The following is a 17,257-nucleotide window of genomic DNA, read 5'->3' as shown; positions in this document are numbered from 1 at the left end:
GGATCTATTAAACTTTCACCATTCATCAAATACATGTATTAATAAACTGAAATAACATGTAAAATATACGCATCAATCATGTAAACATGTAATCAAATCACACACATAACATGAGATATCATTACCCAAAAACCTTCCAAGTGAGAAGGTAAAACTCAAATCTTCACTACTATAGCAATAAAGTGTATCCAATTAAGGTTATAATGGTTTGACCATGAATCATGATTTTCTCTATGAAAGGTCTGTCTTATTAAAGGTTTACAAAGACTGTTAAGTCCCACCTTGTTAGAAGTGTGCCTAGTTAAAGGACTTCAACTTATAATTAAGTAAAATCACCTGTAAAAATGTCTCAGCATAGATCCTATGGTTAGCACTTGCTTGCCTAATAATAGATCACCTCTATCCAATTTTTGGTTGATCCTTCATGATCTAATGTATCAATGCTATATCCTTCTCTATCCTCTATTCTTCACTTAATTGATTCTATAATTCATTCTTATTGCTAAGTCACCTTAAATGCTCTACAAACTATCTTGTTCACTCTTCCAAATTGATTATTCACCCCTTCTGTATTATTCTCATCATCATTAAAAATTTAGGGCTTCATCCTCCTTAAAAAGACTCTAGTGGCTTAGGGTTAGGTATGAATCTATGACTAAGATTCATCCATTTTTTTCCTTAAACCTTCCAATTTTCTAATTGGTTGCATTCAATTGCATAGGGAATCTATATATAGATTCATCCTTATATCTAAAGGATCAAAATCTATACTTAAGTCGGCTAAAAAATGGTTTAGGTAGTTATTTGTGCCATTAAAAAAAAATATGTCCAAACTGTGTCACTCAACATATGAAGTCTTTGATGCTTAGCATACATTTTATTATTGATTTTGACTCGGTACCTGAACTACTCAACATCCACTATTTACTTGACAATTGAATTACTTAGCATGGTCTATCTACTTGGTATTTGAGTTCACTCAGTGCATGAGTGACTTGGTACTCATTGCAACTTGACATGATCTAATATTTGCATGTTGTGCTTGACATATATTACTAGTTTGATATGAACTAAGTAAATGGTTTAAGTGTGTTGACATTCACTTTTCAAAACCAATATGAGATCAACAATAATGATGTTAACCAATATGAAATTTATTACCACCTTGCTTTCCACATTCCTAGTAGGAATGACCTCTACCATTTTGTGAAATGATTAGTAGCAAACAAAATCCAAGAGTGCCCTCCACTAGACTTATTTGAGGTTTCACCAATGGAATCAATACCCCACTACTAGAAAGGTGTCTGCATCTCTACTGGTCTCAATTGAATATTTCTAGAAAAATTCAATTTTCTACTAAATCTCTGACATGCATCACACTTTTTTACCAACTCCTATGCATCTTTGAATAGTGTAGGCCACCAAAAGCTAGACCTAAGGATTTAATGGATTGTTGTTTTCACCATATAATGATCCCCACATAGTCCTTCATGCATGTCACTCAAAAAAAGTACACCTTCCATATTTCTCCACCACAACTGACCTCTCAAAATGATATATCTATTGGCCTACAACTTTAGAGCCCTCTTCTAATTATCAGTAAGTCTTGGTGGAGCTTTCATATGCTGTAGGTAGAAAATTACACCCTTGTACCAATCATAAGTGTCCATATCATACAAATCACTCCTATAGTCATCATCAAGTTGATTGATATGATTTTATTCTAAGTTAGTCTTTGCCATCAGCTTACCAAGGCCTTGAACTTCAAACAACTTGGTAATTTGAATATCAATATTAAATTATTGGATCCTATTGATCCATCTACATCCTCTCCCTAAAACTTCTTGCTGTGAGAAGATGTCTTTTATTGCAATACTTGGAACAAATGCAATTATAGTGAATCCCATCAAGTAGCACCTAAATGACTTTACAACTTTACCCATTGCATAAGCTTGCTTCTCATTTATGTCATATTTAAGCTCTGCATCCTATAAGGATTTACTAAAAAATGCAATTGGTTGTTCAAAACCATTCTCATTCTTTTGCAATAAAATAACTATGTGAAAAGATGCAAAGGAAAATATATGGATGGGATTTTCATAATTTGGAGTTCTTAAAATAGGGGCATCCTTGATAGCTTGTTTTATCTTATGAAATACAATATTTAGTTCTTCATTCCATTTGATCTTTGAACCTTTCTTTAGTATCTTAGAAATGGGCCTGCTTATTTTAGCATAATTTGTGACAAATATTCTACGAAAGTTTATCTACCCAAAGAAAGACTAAATACCCTTTACATTCTTTGGCTTCTAAATTTTATGTATATCTTTAATTCTCTTAGGATCTATTCTGACTCCTTTTCCAACTAAGTGCCCCAATAACTTAACCTTAGTAACAAAAAATGTACACTTCCTAGGAGTTAAAGATATACCAAATTTTAAAGCTCTAATGAATACCTTTTCAAGGTGCATGCAATGATCATTCTAATCTTTTGAGTAAGCTATCAAGTCATCCTAGTTTACTATCAAGTCATCCTAGTATACTACTAAAAATTTGTCAATAATATCTGTAAAGGCTACGTCTATAACTCTCTGAAAAGTAGCACTAGTATTGGTTATGCCGAAAGGTATTCTACTATAAGCATAAGTACTCCAAGGTGTTGTATATGCTATTTTATATTGTTCTAATTCTTTTACAACAACCTAGTTATAGCCTAAGAACTCATCCATTATAGACATGAGTTATGCTCTAGTAATTCTCTTTAACATTGCCTCCATGTTAGGTAGACTATAGTTATCTTTTAATGAAGATATGTTTAATTTTTTGAAATCAACATTTAATTTAATATATCCATTCTACTTCCTAACTGGAACCAAATTTGACACCCAAGATGAATGCTTGATAAGCTTGATGATCCCAAAATATCTTAACTTTGTTTGTTCTTCTTGCATCTTAGGTGCAATAGTAGGATTGATGGGTATTTGTTTTTTCTAAAAGGATTTGCACCATCCTTCAGAGGAATTTTATGTTGAAATAAATCTTCTCTATAAGCCTTTAAATCATCATAGGGCCAAGCAAATACATGTCTATATTTTCTTAATAAATCAATCAATTCTTGCCTAATCTTAGGGGCTAATTTTTTTACCAATGTATACCTCCTTAGGTTCTTCATTAGTCCCTAGATTAACTTCTTATAGATCCTTAGCACTAGATTCTTTATTTTCCATCTTAGATCTACCATGACTATCAAAGATAGTCTCCAAAACAACAACCCTTTTGGGATCTTGTTGATTTTTAATTGTACAATCTCTTGTCCAAATATAGCTTCCTTACCATCAATATTGTCTACATAAGATGCACAATCAATTTCTTGCCCCCAAAATTGGTCTTCACAATTGAGGGTCTAGTCTGTACTTCCACTTTTGATAGACTAGAAAATATTACATCATTAGGCTTAATAGCAATATTTTCTAATAGGTTTTCCATCTTATTATTACTCCTATCTTTCTAGACTATCTCAAAAGAATCAAAACATTCAATCATATCCCAAACAACATTTCTATATTACTTCAATATTTTATTCTTTGAAACATATACTCCTTTGACTTGAGAAACAATTAGTTTAGAATCACTAATGAAATACAAGCATTTGATTCCATGTTTATGAGCTAATCTCAATCCTAACAATAGGGCCTCATACTCTGCTATGTTATTTGAACATGGAAAACTCATAGTAAAAGAGAACTTATAAGTGCAACCCTAAGAAGAAATCAAAAGAATACTTACTCTTGATCCTTCTTTACAATAGGCTCCATCAAAATGCATCATCCAAATGTCATCCTTCTCTGATTTTGACTCAACTTCCTTTGTAATGGGTGCCTTGATCTTACCTTTATTTATTACTAATACTTCAGCCTTGAAAGAACTCGCATCAGTATCTACAAAGCATGTCATATCATCTTTAGCTTCTTCCTCAATCATGTAGATATCCTTGGGATCTCTATTCACCTTCACCAACTTGTCATCAGTTTGAAAAGTTGCATGTGATAGATCACATTGTAGACTTTCCCCCCATTAATACACTTGATTTTCTAGATAATAACATGCCATATTAGGGTGGGATATCTACAAATAACACACTCATGGTTTGCACCTTTTCAAGGTAGGCAAGTAGTTTGTAAGGCATTGCATTTACGGTCCCTATGATAGTAACTTTCCTTTTATCCAAAGCACAACACCTACATTGAGGAGTGTCCACTTTCAATCCTAATTCCTTCATTACTTCAAAAGGCATGACTGTATTAGAAGTTTTAGAATCAATCATACAATTCTTCAAAGTTTTCCATTAACAATGATACTTAGGAAGAAAGGATCTACACTTCCTAGACACTAATTTATGGAATCATCTGAATACATAGGTGGAATTTGGGACACAACTACCTCAGTTTCTATTTTCTTTTTAGGCTCATCAAGGATCTAATTTGTATTATTGTCATGATTAATCTTGCTATCTACACCCTTGGCCCATGCTATAAATTTACTCTTATGCTTAGGGATTCTTAATAATTTTGATAAAGGGACTTTTACTATGATTTGTGATAACAATGACAACATATCAATAGGAGGAGTAGAAATATTATCAATTGACATACCTTTCACCTCCTTTTGCTTGTCAGATGAACTTGGATTATTCTAATATTTCTCTTTATCACTCACATTAGTAATTACCAATGACCCCTTTTCTTTCTTAGTGGTCATTATTCTAATCTTTAAGACATTTTGAAATGTCTTCTTTCCTTGCTTCCCATTTATAGTTTTAACCTTGACATTGCTCTTATCCTTCGGTTCATTATTCTCTATTTTCTTTGGATCAATCTTCTTATTAAAAACACTAGACATCTTGTTTCCTTCAACTTTTTGTATCATAACTTTTGTCTAAACTTGAGCAACCATGTTTGCAGTGATATGATCAATTTCTTCCTTAGTTGGCATTCTCAAGGTCACTTCATTTTTTGATGACAACATATTACAAGTGGTGTCCTCTTCTTCATCTTCATTTGAGAACATTTTTTGATGTACTATACTACTGAAATGTCTTCTATCCTTAACATCATATTCATTATCATCACATTCAAAAGCATTATCAAAATATGACCTAACCATATTGAATCTAACATCTTCAACTCCACCATCATAATCTGGTCGTTCTTCATTCTTTTCTTGATCAACAACAAATGATAAAGAAACAACACAATATTCCAGTGCATGAGGTAATTTACAGATCATACACCACTGAAGGTCATTAACCATGTTGAATATAGATATCTTTTGTAAAGGGTCAGGTGTACTTTTCTCTCCAGTATTCTTACTAGGAGGAACATTAGACTTCCCATCCTTCCATTGTGTGGTATAAGGAAAGTTTTTCATTCTATTTCTCACTAGTATTCTTCTCATTTGCATTGTATGCTGGTGGATTCATAATTTTGAGAAGATTTAGAACTTGACCCATTATATCCTCTTTTGGTTTCTTATCTATAGTAGGCTTCTCACCTTCTTTCTTATTGCTTCTTGGATTAAACAATTTGGGGTCATCTCTTCCTTCCAACTTACTAGAGGCTCTTCTATTGTTCTCAATATTCACAACCATCTTATAAGCATTTATCAATGTCCTATGATATTTTTCTCTAAGAGTATAGGCCATCTTACTATCAAATGCATTGAAGTAAGTAGTGAGACACACATCTTCACCAAGTCTCATCACTTGGAATAACTTGTACATTCCTTTTTGAAGTCTCACATTGAAGTCAAAGGTGGATTCATTTGGTCTCTTTTTAATGCTATTGAAATCATTCAACATAAAGCCAACATTGGTATTATCACCATACTTCTCTTTGAAGAGCTTCTTCAAATCACCCCATGAGTTGATGTTGTCATTAGGCAATCTTTTGAAGTAATCCCTGGCATCTTTAGTCAATGAATGTACAAACAACTTCATTAGAACATCCTCATGCTCCACCTCATAATAATTTAGCATGTCAATGAATTATCTTAGGTTCTCTTCACTAGTTATGGTATTTTTTCCTAAATTTTTTATGATCTTATCTCTCAAATCATTAGAAATAGGATGGGGAAACCTAGGGATTCCTAGAAAGGAAATTTGTTTATACTTCTCCATATAAATGGGGCCTCTCTGGAAACTAGCAACAAGTGATGTGCTTGGTTTAGTTGCTTTGTTTTAGATAGAGATTTGAGTCTACTAAACTTTCTAATTTACAAGTATCTGACTACTTGTAGTAGAATATGTAGTAGGGGCTGACTGAGATAAGTTTTGGCTAGTTATTGTTGGTACACGAGAAGGGATAGAAGGTGAAACTTGTGAGGGCACATCTGGCCAAGACGTTAAAGTAGAATTAGATTTAATAAACTATATTTTTCTTCTAGTTTTAGTTGCTTAGGCTTCATTCTCAAACTTCTCAAGCTCTTTGGCTAAGTCTTCTCTTTCCTTCTTAGCTTATTCTAAGTCTAAATCCAATTTAAACATAACCTAGCTTGCAGATTTTTTAGGAGGACCTTGAGGTTCATTTATCTATATTCCTACAACTTTCTACTTTCCTTTATCAGGGTGTTTCACTATTAGGTCTATGAATTCTAGCTCAAAAGGCCTATAAGATTGGACTTGGGATATGATTTATCCTTCATTTTCTTTTAGGAGATGTTCCTACTCTTGGACTCTAGACCTTAAATCTTCAACATCACTAAATAAATCTGAATGCACTTTGGAGGACCTCTCATCCAACTTCTTGTTTGTCTCCTCCAAAGTAGCCATTTTTCTAAGAAAATTATCTCTCTCAATAAGAGTGTTCATGGTAATTTTTTTTTCTCCTTTTCCAAATAGATGCATTTTGACATAGGGATGGTGTGAGTAACTAAGGCCAATTGGCATAGTTAGCTACCCAAACCAAGTTGCAAGATTTAACACAATAGAAGGAAAAATAAAAGAGAACAACATCATAGATAGATAGGATAATGTTATTTATTGATTCATGAAAATATCATCATACATGCCTAGCTATAAGGGTTCTAGGTTATGACCATATATAAAATACATTTAAGATCGAAGATCCAGCTGTAAAATCATACTTTCTAGTTCTACTCCACCTAAGACTCATCTACCCAAAAATTATTATCAAGACTCTACCCAAGATCCCCTATTAATACCAATCTAAGCCATAAGTCAGCCAAGAATTCTAAAAACTAAATAAACCCAACTTTAAATACTTGAAGAGCCATGAGTTGTCCTCCAATAGAAATTAAATGTCCAAAAATCAATATCCAAGAAAAATCATGATATCCCATAGATCTAATTAAATTAAAATTTTTTCTTCAAACCAAAGGTAGTAATTTAGGTCCTCTACAACCTCTTAATCTCACTAAGGCTGATTTATTAAGGATATCTTTAGATTCATCTCATAAATCATGCACAACAACCCATCATGCAAATTGCCAAAAAATGATGCTCCGAGATAATTGCAATATCTCTCAACTTATAATCAATTAGGACTTGTGACCTTAAATAGAGATACTACTCTAGGACCTCTTTAATTAATAAAATTTTCATCCTTTAACTCATTACAAAAAATTAGTTACATAGCCTACAACAAGAACCAATAAACTAGAAAATATAGTTCCAATAACAAGGTAAAAATGGCTCAAAATTAAAAACATGCAGGATAGCAATGCAACTCAGAATGCTCTTGCATTAGACAACAAGGGTTGGAAGAAATGATTCTCTTGAATCATTAAGGTGTCACAACCTGAGCTAAATCCAACTCAAATTGAGAGATCCTTGAAGCATCTTCAATAGGTTTGTTCTTCCACTTCACTAGATATTCATAATAATATTTTCCCCTTGTGCTCTTACCAAATTTCTAAACCAATATCTATTCAACTTCTTCAATTTTCTTCTTAGCATAATCATCAAATACAAAAAATTCATCATCTAACTCATGATATTTATATAGATCAGAACCATTGAATATAGGAGATATATCCATGTCATCAGGTAACTCAATTTCATAAGCATTTCCATTGTCAAACTTCTTAAAGATCTTACAAGGTCCAAACTTCTTCATCTTTAGCTTACTGTATGTTCCAATAGGAAATCTTCCTTTCTTTAGATGAACCATCACCTCATCACCAACTTGAAAATTATGATGTCTTCTAGACTGACTAGCATTCTCCTTATACTTTTGATTACTTTGTTCCAACTTTAGCTTCACTTCTTTATGCAAAGAATCCATAAAATCAAAAAATTCTTCTCCGGCAGTGCTTCTCTTCTCTTGACCAACAACATCTCTTAAATTTGATATTCCTCTAGGCTTCATTCTAGTAATAATCTCAAAAGGTGTCTTTCCTATACTTCTATACACATAATTATTATATGCAAATTTAGCTTGTGCCAATACCATCTCCCAATTACTTGGGTTATTCCTAACTAAACATCTTAGCAAATTACCCAAGATTCTATTCACAACCTCTATCTATCCATCATTCTATGGATGTAATGTAGAATTAAACTTCAACTCAATTCCAATCTTCTTTCACAAAGTCTTCCGAAAATAACCAACAAACTTATTGTCTCTATTAGAAATAATACTTCTCGATAGTCCATGCAATCTCACAATCTCTTTGAATAAAAGTTTAGTAAGATTCTTGGCATCTAATGTCTTCATACATGGTATAAAATGAGCCATTTAAAAAAATCTATCCACTACAACAAATATAAAATCGTACCTCTTCACTGTCTTAGGTAATCCAAGAGAAAAATTCATACTAATGTCTTTCCAAGGTTTCCCAGGAATAGTAATAGGTGTATACAAACTAGAATTTTGACTTACTCATTTTGCAACTTGAAAAACCCAACTCTTTACAAATTTTTTAACATCCTTATACATTTGTGGTCAATAATACTTATCCTTTAGCAAACTCAATGTCTTATCAAAGTCAAAATGTCCAGTCAATCCACCACTATGTTTTTCCTCAATCAAATTCAACCTCATAGAACCTCTAGGAATACACAACTAAATACCTTTGAACAATATACCTTCTTGAATAAAATATTCATTATACTTATTGATGTGATCTATTAGATTTGGTGCTCTACACTCTCTCCACACCTCAAAAAATCAAGACCAGTATCATACAACTCTTTTATTTCATCAAAGCCAAAAACTTCAATCTTCATTTTAGTCAACAAAGAATTTCTTCTACTCAATGCATCAACAACTCTATTAATAGCTGTACTCTAATGCTTAATCACAAATGCAAAACTCTACAAATACTCAACCCACTTCATATGTCTCTGAATCAATTTATGTTGACTTCCCAAGTACTGTAAAGCTTTATGATTAGTATACAACACAAACTCCTTAGGAATCAAATAAGGTCTCCACTTCTTCAATGCTTGGACAATAGCATAAAACTCTTGATCATACACATAATACTTCCTTTTAGCATCATTCAACTTCTCACTAAAGAAAGAAATAGGCTTACCTTCTTGACTTAATACAACTCCTATTGCACTACCATTAGCATCACACTCAACTTGAAATACCTTATTGAAATCAGGAAAAGCCAAGGCAGGCAATTTAGCAACCTTTTGTTTCAAAGTCTCAAAAACTCTTATTAGCTCCATGTGTCCACTTGAATTCCATTTTATCTCCTCTCATTGTCTTATTCATAGCATTACAAAAAAAACTAAAATTATTTATAAACTTTCTATAAAAACTAGCCAAACCATGAAATGATCTTACCTCACCTGCATTCTTAGGTGTAGGCCATTCCAAAATTGCTTTAACCTTCTCTAGATCCATTCTCAAATGATCATATGAAATCAAAAATATCAATTACACAATCTCTGCTCGCATAAAAGAACACTTTTTCAAATTAATCAACAACTTTTCCTCTTTCAATCTCTACAATACTTGTCTAACATGCTCAAGATGTTCTTCCTTAGTCTTACTAAATATCAGAATATCATCCAAAAAAACAATCAAAAACTTACTCAAGAATCTCTTCAGAACTTCATTCATCAACCTCATGAAAGTGCTAGGTGCATTAGTTAAACCAAAAGGCATATAACCAACCATTCATATAAACCATCTTTTGTCTTGCAAGTAGTCTTCCATTCATCACCTTCTTTGATTTCAATCTGATGATAGCCACTCTTTAAATAAATCTTGGTAAAATAATTTTCTCCACTCAAAAAATACATTATGTCATCCACCCTCAGCATAGGAAACCTATATTTCACCATGTGCTCATTAATAGCTCTAGAATCAGTAAACATCCTCCATTCTCCATTCTTTTTTAGTGCTAATATAGTAGGTACAACACATGGACTCAAACTTTCTCTTATTAATCCCTTTTTCAACAACACATGCACTTACCTTTTAAGTTCTTTATTCTCTACATGTGTTAATCTATATGGTGCTTTGTTCAAAAAATAGCTCTAGGAATCAAATCTATACAATGACTTATACTTCTTACTGGCAGTAAACCGTCAGGAATATCTTTAGCAACAATGACTTTATACTCATTCAACAATTTTATAATTTCTTCTAGTACTTGGCTACCACTATCTACTATCACTTGGTCATTACCAATAATGCTTGGTCCTTTAGGAACTATAGCAAAATCAAGCTTGATTCTTCTTTACTTCATTTTCAAATTATTTCCCATTGACCATGCAAAATTTTATTGTAGTACAACTAACCTCATCTAGACTTTTAATCAAAGGCAACAATATTTGCTTCTTCTCATTCACCCAAAGAGTATATTGATTCAGTCTTCCATCATGTACAACATATCTATCATATTGCCAAGCTCTACCCAACGAAATATGAAAACAATCCATAGGCATAATATCACATAAAACTTCATCAAAATAATGTCCAATCTTGAACTTCACAACACTTTGTTCACTTACCATTATCTTAGGCTCATCTTTGATCCATGAAACATGATATGGTTTGGACATTTTAGCCTCTGCAACTAAAACTTTTTAACCAACTCTTCTAATGCCAAATTTGTTTAACTTCCATTATCAATGATCACTTTGCAACATTTTCCAGCCATCTTACATATGGTCTTGAAAAGACTTCTTCTAAGGATAAGTTCCTCATAAATTCTCTTATTACATAAGGTTCTTCTAACCATCTAACTTTCTCCAACCTCAAGTCCACTTGGTGAACTCTCAATGTCTCCTTGAATCACAACATTTCTAATATTCTACTCTCTTTTAGAGGATCTACATTCAAAAGATCTATGCCCTTCTTTACCACATCTAAAAAAATTACCATGAAAATCACCTCTAGAATAAAAATTACCTCTTCCTTGGTAAGAATTAGTACCTCCTTGGTAAGAATCACCACATTTCCACTAAGTCTTGCCTTTTTCATCATTCTTTCATTCAGAATTTCCCTTATCTTGCACAAAATTGTTGGATCTGCTACCTTCTCCATAGGATCTACCTCTACCTCTCTAGAATCTACCACCTCTACCTCTTTGTCTTTGTTCATGCTTCTTTGTCAAGATCTCCTCAGCCTTCAAGGCATATTGGTATGCTTCTTCTACACTTTCCAATTTCACAAAACTTATTTCATCTTGAATTCTAGATCTCAGTCCATTTATGTACCTTGCAATTTTCTCAACATCATCATCCACATGTCCAGATCTGATGTCCAATCTATAGATTTCCTTAGTATATTATTTCACAGTCATGGATTTTTGTCTCAAATTTTGCATCTTTCTCAACAAGATAACTTGGTAATCAGCAGGAAGGAATTTTTTCTTTACCTTGTTCAGCATCTTTGTCCAAGTTTTGATCTTCTACTTTCCTCTCCTTTGTCTATTAGTTTGTAAATGCTCCCACCACAGTGAGGCATGGCCTTTCAACCAAGTAATTGCAATCTTCACCTTCCTATTATCAGAAGTGTTTTCATACTCAAAGAACTTCTCCATAGTTGAGATCTAATCTAACACAACATTGGTGTCCAAGTTGCCATTATAAGGAACAACTTCTATAGTAGGCTTCAAATGTGCCCTAGACAATACTCTAAAAAATCTTTCCTCATCTTGATCTTCTTTATGTTATAGATTATGGTTTGGTGCTACTACTTCATCATCATTTACATTATCAAGATGTGCTCCTCTCCTCTAGGCTATCTCCACAATATCTAATCTGGCTGAAATTTGTCTCAATTGATCTAATATAGCATTATCATCATTTCCACTACCACGAACCATCTTTTTGAATTAGGTTCCTACAAGATTGTAACCCTCTACAAGTTATAGGTCAAATCCATAGGTCTTCCACCCTACAACCAAATTGAAAATAGGGTTCTACATGATCCAATCACCACCTCAAGCTTTGATACCACTTGGCACAGGGATGGTGTGTGTAACTAAGGCTAATTGGCATACTCATCTACCCAAACCACCTTGCAAGAGTTAACACAATGGATGAAAACAAAAAAGAGAACAACACCATAGATAGAGAGGACATTTTTCTTTATTGATTCATGAAAATATCACCATACATGCCAAACTATAAGGCCTTCTAGGTTATGTCCAGATACAAAATACATTCAAGATCTAAGATTTAGCTTCAAATTCACACTTTCCAATTCTGCTCCACCTAAGACTCCTCTACCCAAGAATTATTATCAAGACTCTACCCAAGATCATCTACTTATACCAATCTAAGTCACAACTCAGCCTAGAATGCTAAAAACTAAATAAACCCAACATTAAATACTTGAAGATCCATAAGTCAACCTCAAATAGAAATTAAATGTCTAAAAATTGATATCTAAGAAAAAATCATGATATCTCATAGCTCTGATTGAATTAGAACTTGTTCTTTGAATTAAAGGTATTAATTTAGGTCATCTACAACCCCTTAAGCTCCCTAAGGCTAACTCATTAAGGATATCTTTAGATTCATTTCAAAAGTCATGCAAAAAAACCCATCACACAAACTACCCAAAATTGATACTCTAGGAGAATCACCATATCTACAAACTTATAATGAATTAGGACTTGTGACCTTAACCTAGAGATAATACTCTAGGCCCTCTTAAATCCTTGAGCTTTGCATCCTTTAACTCATTATGGAAAATTACTTACATACCCCACAACATGGATCAAGAAACTAGAAAACACTATTCTAACAACAAGGTAAAAATGACTCAAAACTAAAAATATGTAGGATAACTGTGCAACCTAGGATGCTCCTGCATCACATTTGGCCTCTTCTTTAGCAACCCTTTTTCTTAGGACTTCCATTTTGGTAAGAAAGTCATCATGGTTTTTTGGTTATTACTTTAGATTCTATAGGGTCATCCAAATCTATTAGATTTCTCTCAATGTATGGAGCTTGCCCAAGATTTTTCCTATTAGATTGAACACTTCTAGGTCTAAGACAGTGGTTCATTTCTTCTATAATACTTGGTTTGAAATAGTATCTCCCACAGATAACACCACTTTATCTTTGTAAATCCTATCTTCATGATAAGGTGTTGTGAAAATACTACCCAGGAGCCTAGTAGTTTCAGATTTAGAACTATGGGATGGTATTGTGGGTTATCTCTAGGCTTCCATGTATGAACAGATTCCCCTTTCTTTTTAGGCCAATTATTTTTACCACCCTTTGGTAACTCTATATACAACATGATATTGGGGTTTTCCTTTACATAAGCTCTTCTATTTTTCTTTCTATCATCCATATTTCACTTTAATACAAGCACTAGTAACAAAACTTAAGACTAAGTCACCACCCACTAGGGGAAAATATATTTTATAATTGCTAAAAGAAAAGAAAATTTATGGGAAAGATTTTCTAAAAATAGATCTGAAAAAAGGACCCAACCTAGATGAATTCAATATTGTGTACTTCAAGAATGCAACTCTATTGGGAAAATAAGAAACTTGGAAGAATATTACATGTCATATGACTTCCATGGTATTGGGATATTTATAAATTCTCAAGGTTTGTGGCTCAAAATAAATTGATACCAAAGCATGCATTTACAAGATAACAAAATATGACTACATATATGTGACTCACAATAGATATTTCAAAACTTCAAAGTTCATTTCTTTCATAGGCTCCCCAAAAGATTCACCACTTTGTTGGTGTTTGAAAAACTACCATGCTGAAAAATACCCAATATCAGGATGCAAAAGACAAAAACAAGTCTAAGGACTAGCTAGATCCCATATAAAGTATGATTTTTTTTAGATCTAGACCAATTTCAATAGAATCACATGACTCTCTACACGTTAGGCTTTGCAGGGCCAAGGAAGGTGCACCTGAGGGATGGAAATGACTATACATTTTGATATTCTCCATAGAACTCCTTCACTCACACTCTTATCTTTAGATCTATCCCCTACAACAAAAAATAGTCAATAATTATTCTTAGGTTTTTAATGACTCCTTGATTACAAAAACTAACTATAGTTAGGAGAAATACTATTTAAAATAAGTAATGATCAGTAGTTTGATTCTTTGCTACAATAAAGTAAATATTGATTTGATTTAAAAGTGCTTTGTGTAACCACATGAACTTATCAATTTGCATTTGAATAGATGATCAGTGCCTTATCCATTGCTATATAGAGTCACACCAATAACCCTAGACCTATTTAATTTCCTTACAATTAAATTTATCAATAGTTAACCCTAAATTTCATTCTTATGATATCCTTCCCATACATCTAGAAACCTTATCAATTCATGAAAGCATTTACTTAACTCCTTGAATTAAAATAAATTAATGAAAAGATATACAACCCATCCAAGTTGCATTAAAGTGACAGAAACTTGTTTATTTAATTCCAAAATTATAGATATATGAAAATGGAAACAAAACTCAAAGACACAGATATTGCAAAACCTTCCTTTGTATTAATCTTCCTTGAAAATTGATGTAGGAGCATCTTGGGTATGCTTGCAATCTTGCATGTTTGGAGGGATTTTGGTTAAGTTTTGAGGATAATTGAGCTTGTATTTTGGTGGAGCTATTATTTCATGGTTTGGGATGTGTTGGAGATACATTTGGTAACCTTTCCTCATGGTTTCATACAGATTGGATGGACTGAGTTGAAGTTTGAGTTGTTTGAACCTTGCTGTTGAAACTATGTTTTTTGGTTTCTGGGTGCCTGTTGCAAAGCTTATAACTAGTTATCCTTAATGAATGAAATTTTATGCACTTAAAGGGTTGAAAAGGAGCTAGATTAATTCCTTTTTTTAAGTTCACAAGTTCCAATTCATTATAGGTTGGGAGATATTGCAATTCTCCTAGAGTATCAATTTTTGGCAGTTTCACATGATAGTCTGCTATTGGTGACTTTCAGGATGGATGAAAAAATTTTCTTGGAGAGTTAGACTTTGAAAATTTAAGAGCTTGTAGAAAACCTAGATTTATACCTATGGTTTGAAGCATGAGTTCTAATTTAATTGGAACTAGGATATATCATGATTTTATTCAAATATCAATTTCTGGACATTTAATTGTTGTTGTAGGCTAACTTGTGGCATTTAATTTATGTATTTGTATTTAATTTATGTTCTAGGAAAACTTGTGATTATATTGGTATAAATAGGGGGTCTTGTGGAGTATTTTTGTCATTCATTCATGGAATTATTTGTCAAAGTAGCTAAAAGGTCTTGAGTCTGTGGATAGAGCATCGAATGTGAGATAGTTTACAGCAAGATTGTAATGGAGTTATAAATGTGTGGACAGAGCACCAAATGTGAGGTAGTTTACACTTGGATCTTAGATCTTGGAGAAGAGTTAGGGCTACAACTAGAAAACAAGGAGGTTTCTTGGTGGGCTTATGAGCACACATTTAGTTTTCCTTGGTGGTTTCTTCTAGATTGTTGTTATGTTACAGATTTGGGCTAGCTAAGATTGGTTTGTAAGTTGGATCTTGAGGGATTTTGTAGAACTAATTGTTATTGTAATTTCTATTGTATTTGGTCCTAACCAAGAAGGCCTTATAGCTAGGCATATTGAATGTAATTAGCTATATTTTATAAATAAAGGATTTTGATTTGGTATTAGATCTTGCATTGTTGCTTCTTATTGTTGTGTTTTTGTTGTGTGGTTATATTGTTGGGGGCTAGGACATCTCCTTTAGGGATACTCCTACCTTGCACTATGTTAGATGGTATCAGAGTGAAGGTTGTTCCTAAGTGTGTAGACAGATCACCAAAGTTGAGGTAGTTTTCACTAGGACTTGGGTGGAGAAGTAGATCTGATTTGATCTTGATCTAGTGGTGGATTTTCTTTCTAGAGTCCTAGATCTCTTGGTTGCAAGGTGGAAAATCATGGTTATGACTTACAATTACAAAGGGCTTGTAGATGGATTTATGGATGCAAATATGGAAGACTAATCTTGTTGACGCATGATTGTAGACATTTTTTGGATTGCAAATGGATGGTCCTACACTTGTGATATAGTTCCTAATTATTCATGCAAAGTGGTAGGTTGTGATCTAACTTGTAAAAAATTCAATTTTGTCACAAGGAGCATAGGAAGGATTTGTTGTAGAGGGTTTATGAAGATCTTGGGAGATGGATCCAAGAGGAGTGGACCCTAAGGTGATTGCAAATCTTCATGATGTGGTGGAGAGGAATTTTTCTAAGATGTCTGCTTGGTTTGAAGCTAGTTTGGCTGATCAAAATAAGGTGGTTGCTCAATTTAAAACTAATTCATATGATCAAGGTAAGGAAAATATGACGAAGGTATTTTGTAGATGTTTCTGGAGTTGGAGTCTACTAATCTGGAAGAGAGCTATTTGGCTAGTTAAGAGAGTTGTTCATGAGAGAAGATGGCATGACAAGGTCAAGGTGAAAGAGGTTGGTTTTGTTGATCAAATTGTATATTCTGATACGAAACTTGTAGAGTAGCTAGAGGTTGTTGTTGAAGATATTCCTAACCCTTTTGATGCTAGGATAGAGGTTTGTTTTAATGATTAGTTGGCTAAAACTAACATGGAAATTGTAGAGCAATTGGTCATGGATGATCTAGTTGTTGTTGGTGATGAGTTGTGTATTGTAGAGCATCTTGTTGTGAACAATGAGATTGTTAATATTTATAATTATGAGGATTTGCATATGGTTGTTGATATAGATCTAAATTCTAATGTAGGAGCATCTAGAGGTATAAGGGCAATCTTGTGTCACCC

Source organism: Cupressus sempervirens, chromosome 2 (assembly GCF_028749045.1).
Source record: "Cupressus sempervirens isolate cs-2001-9-10 chromosome 2, ASM2874904v1, whole genome shotgun sequence".
Classification (NCBI taxonomy): domain Eukaryota; kingdom Viridiplantae; phylum Streptophyta; class Pinopsida; order Cupressales; family Cupressaceae; genus Cupressus; species Cupressus sempervirens.
This window is presented reverse-complemented; position numbering follows the sequence as displayed.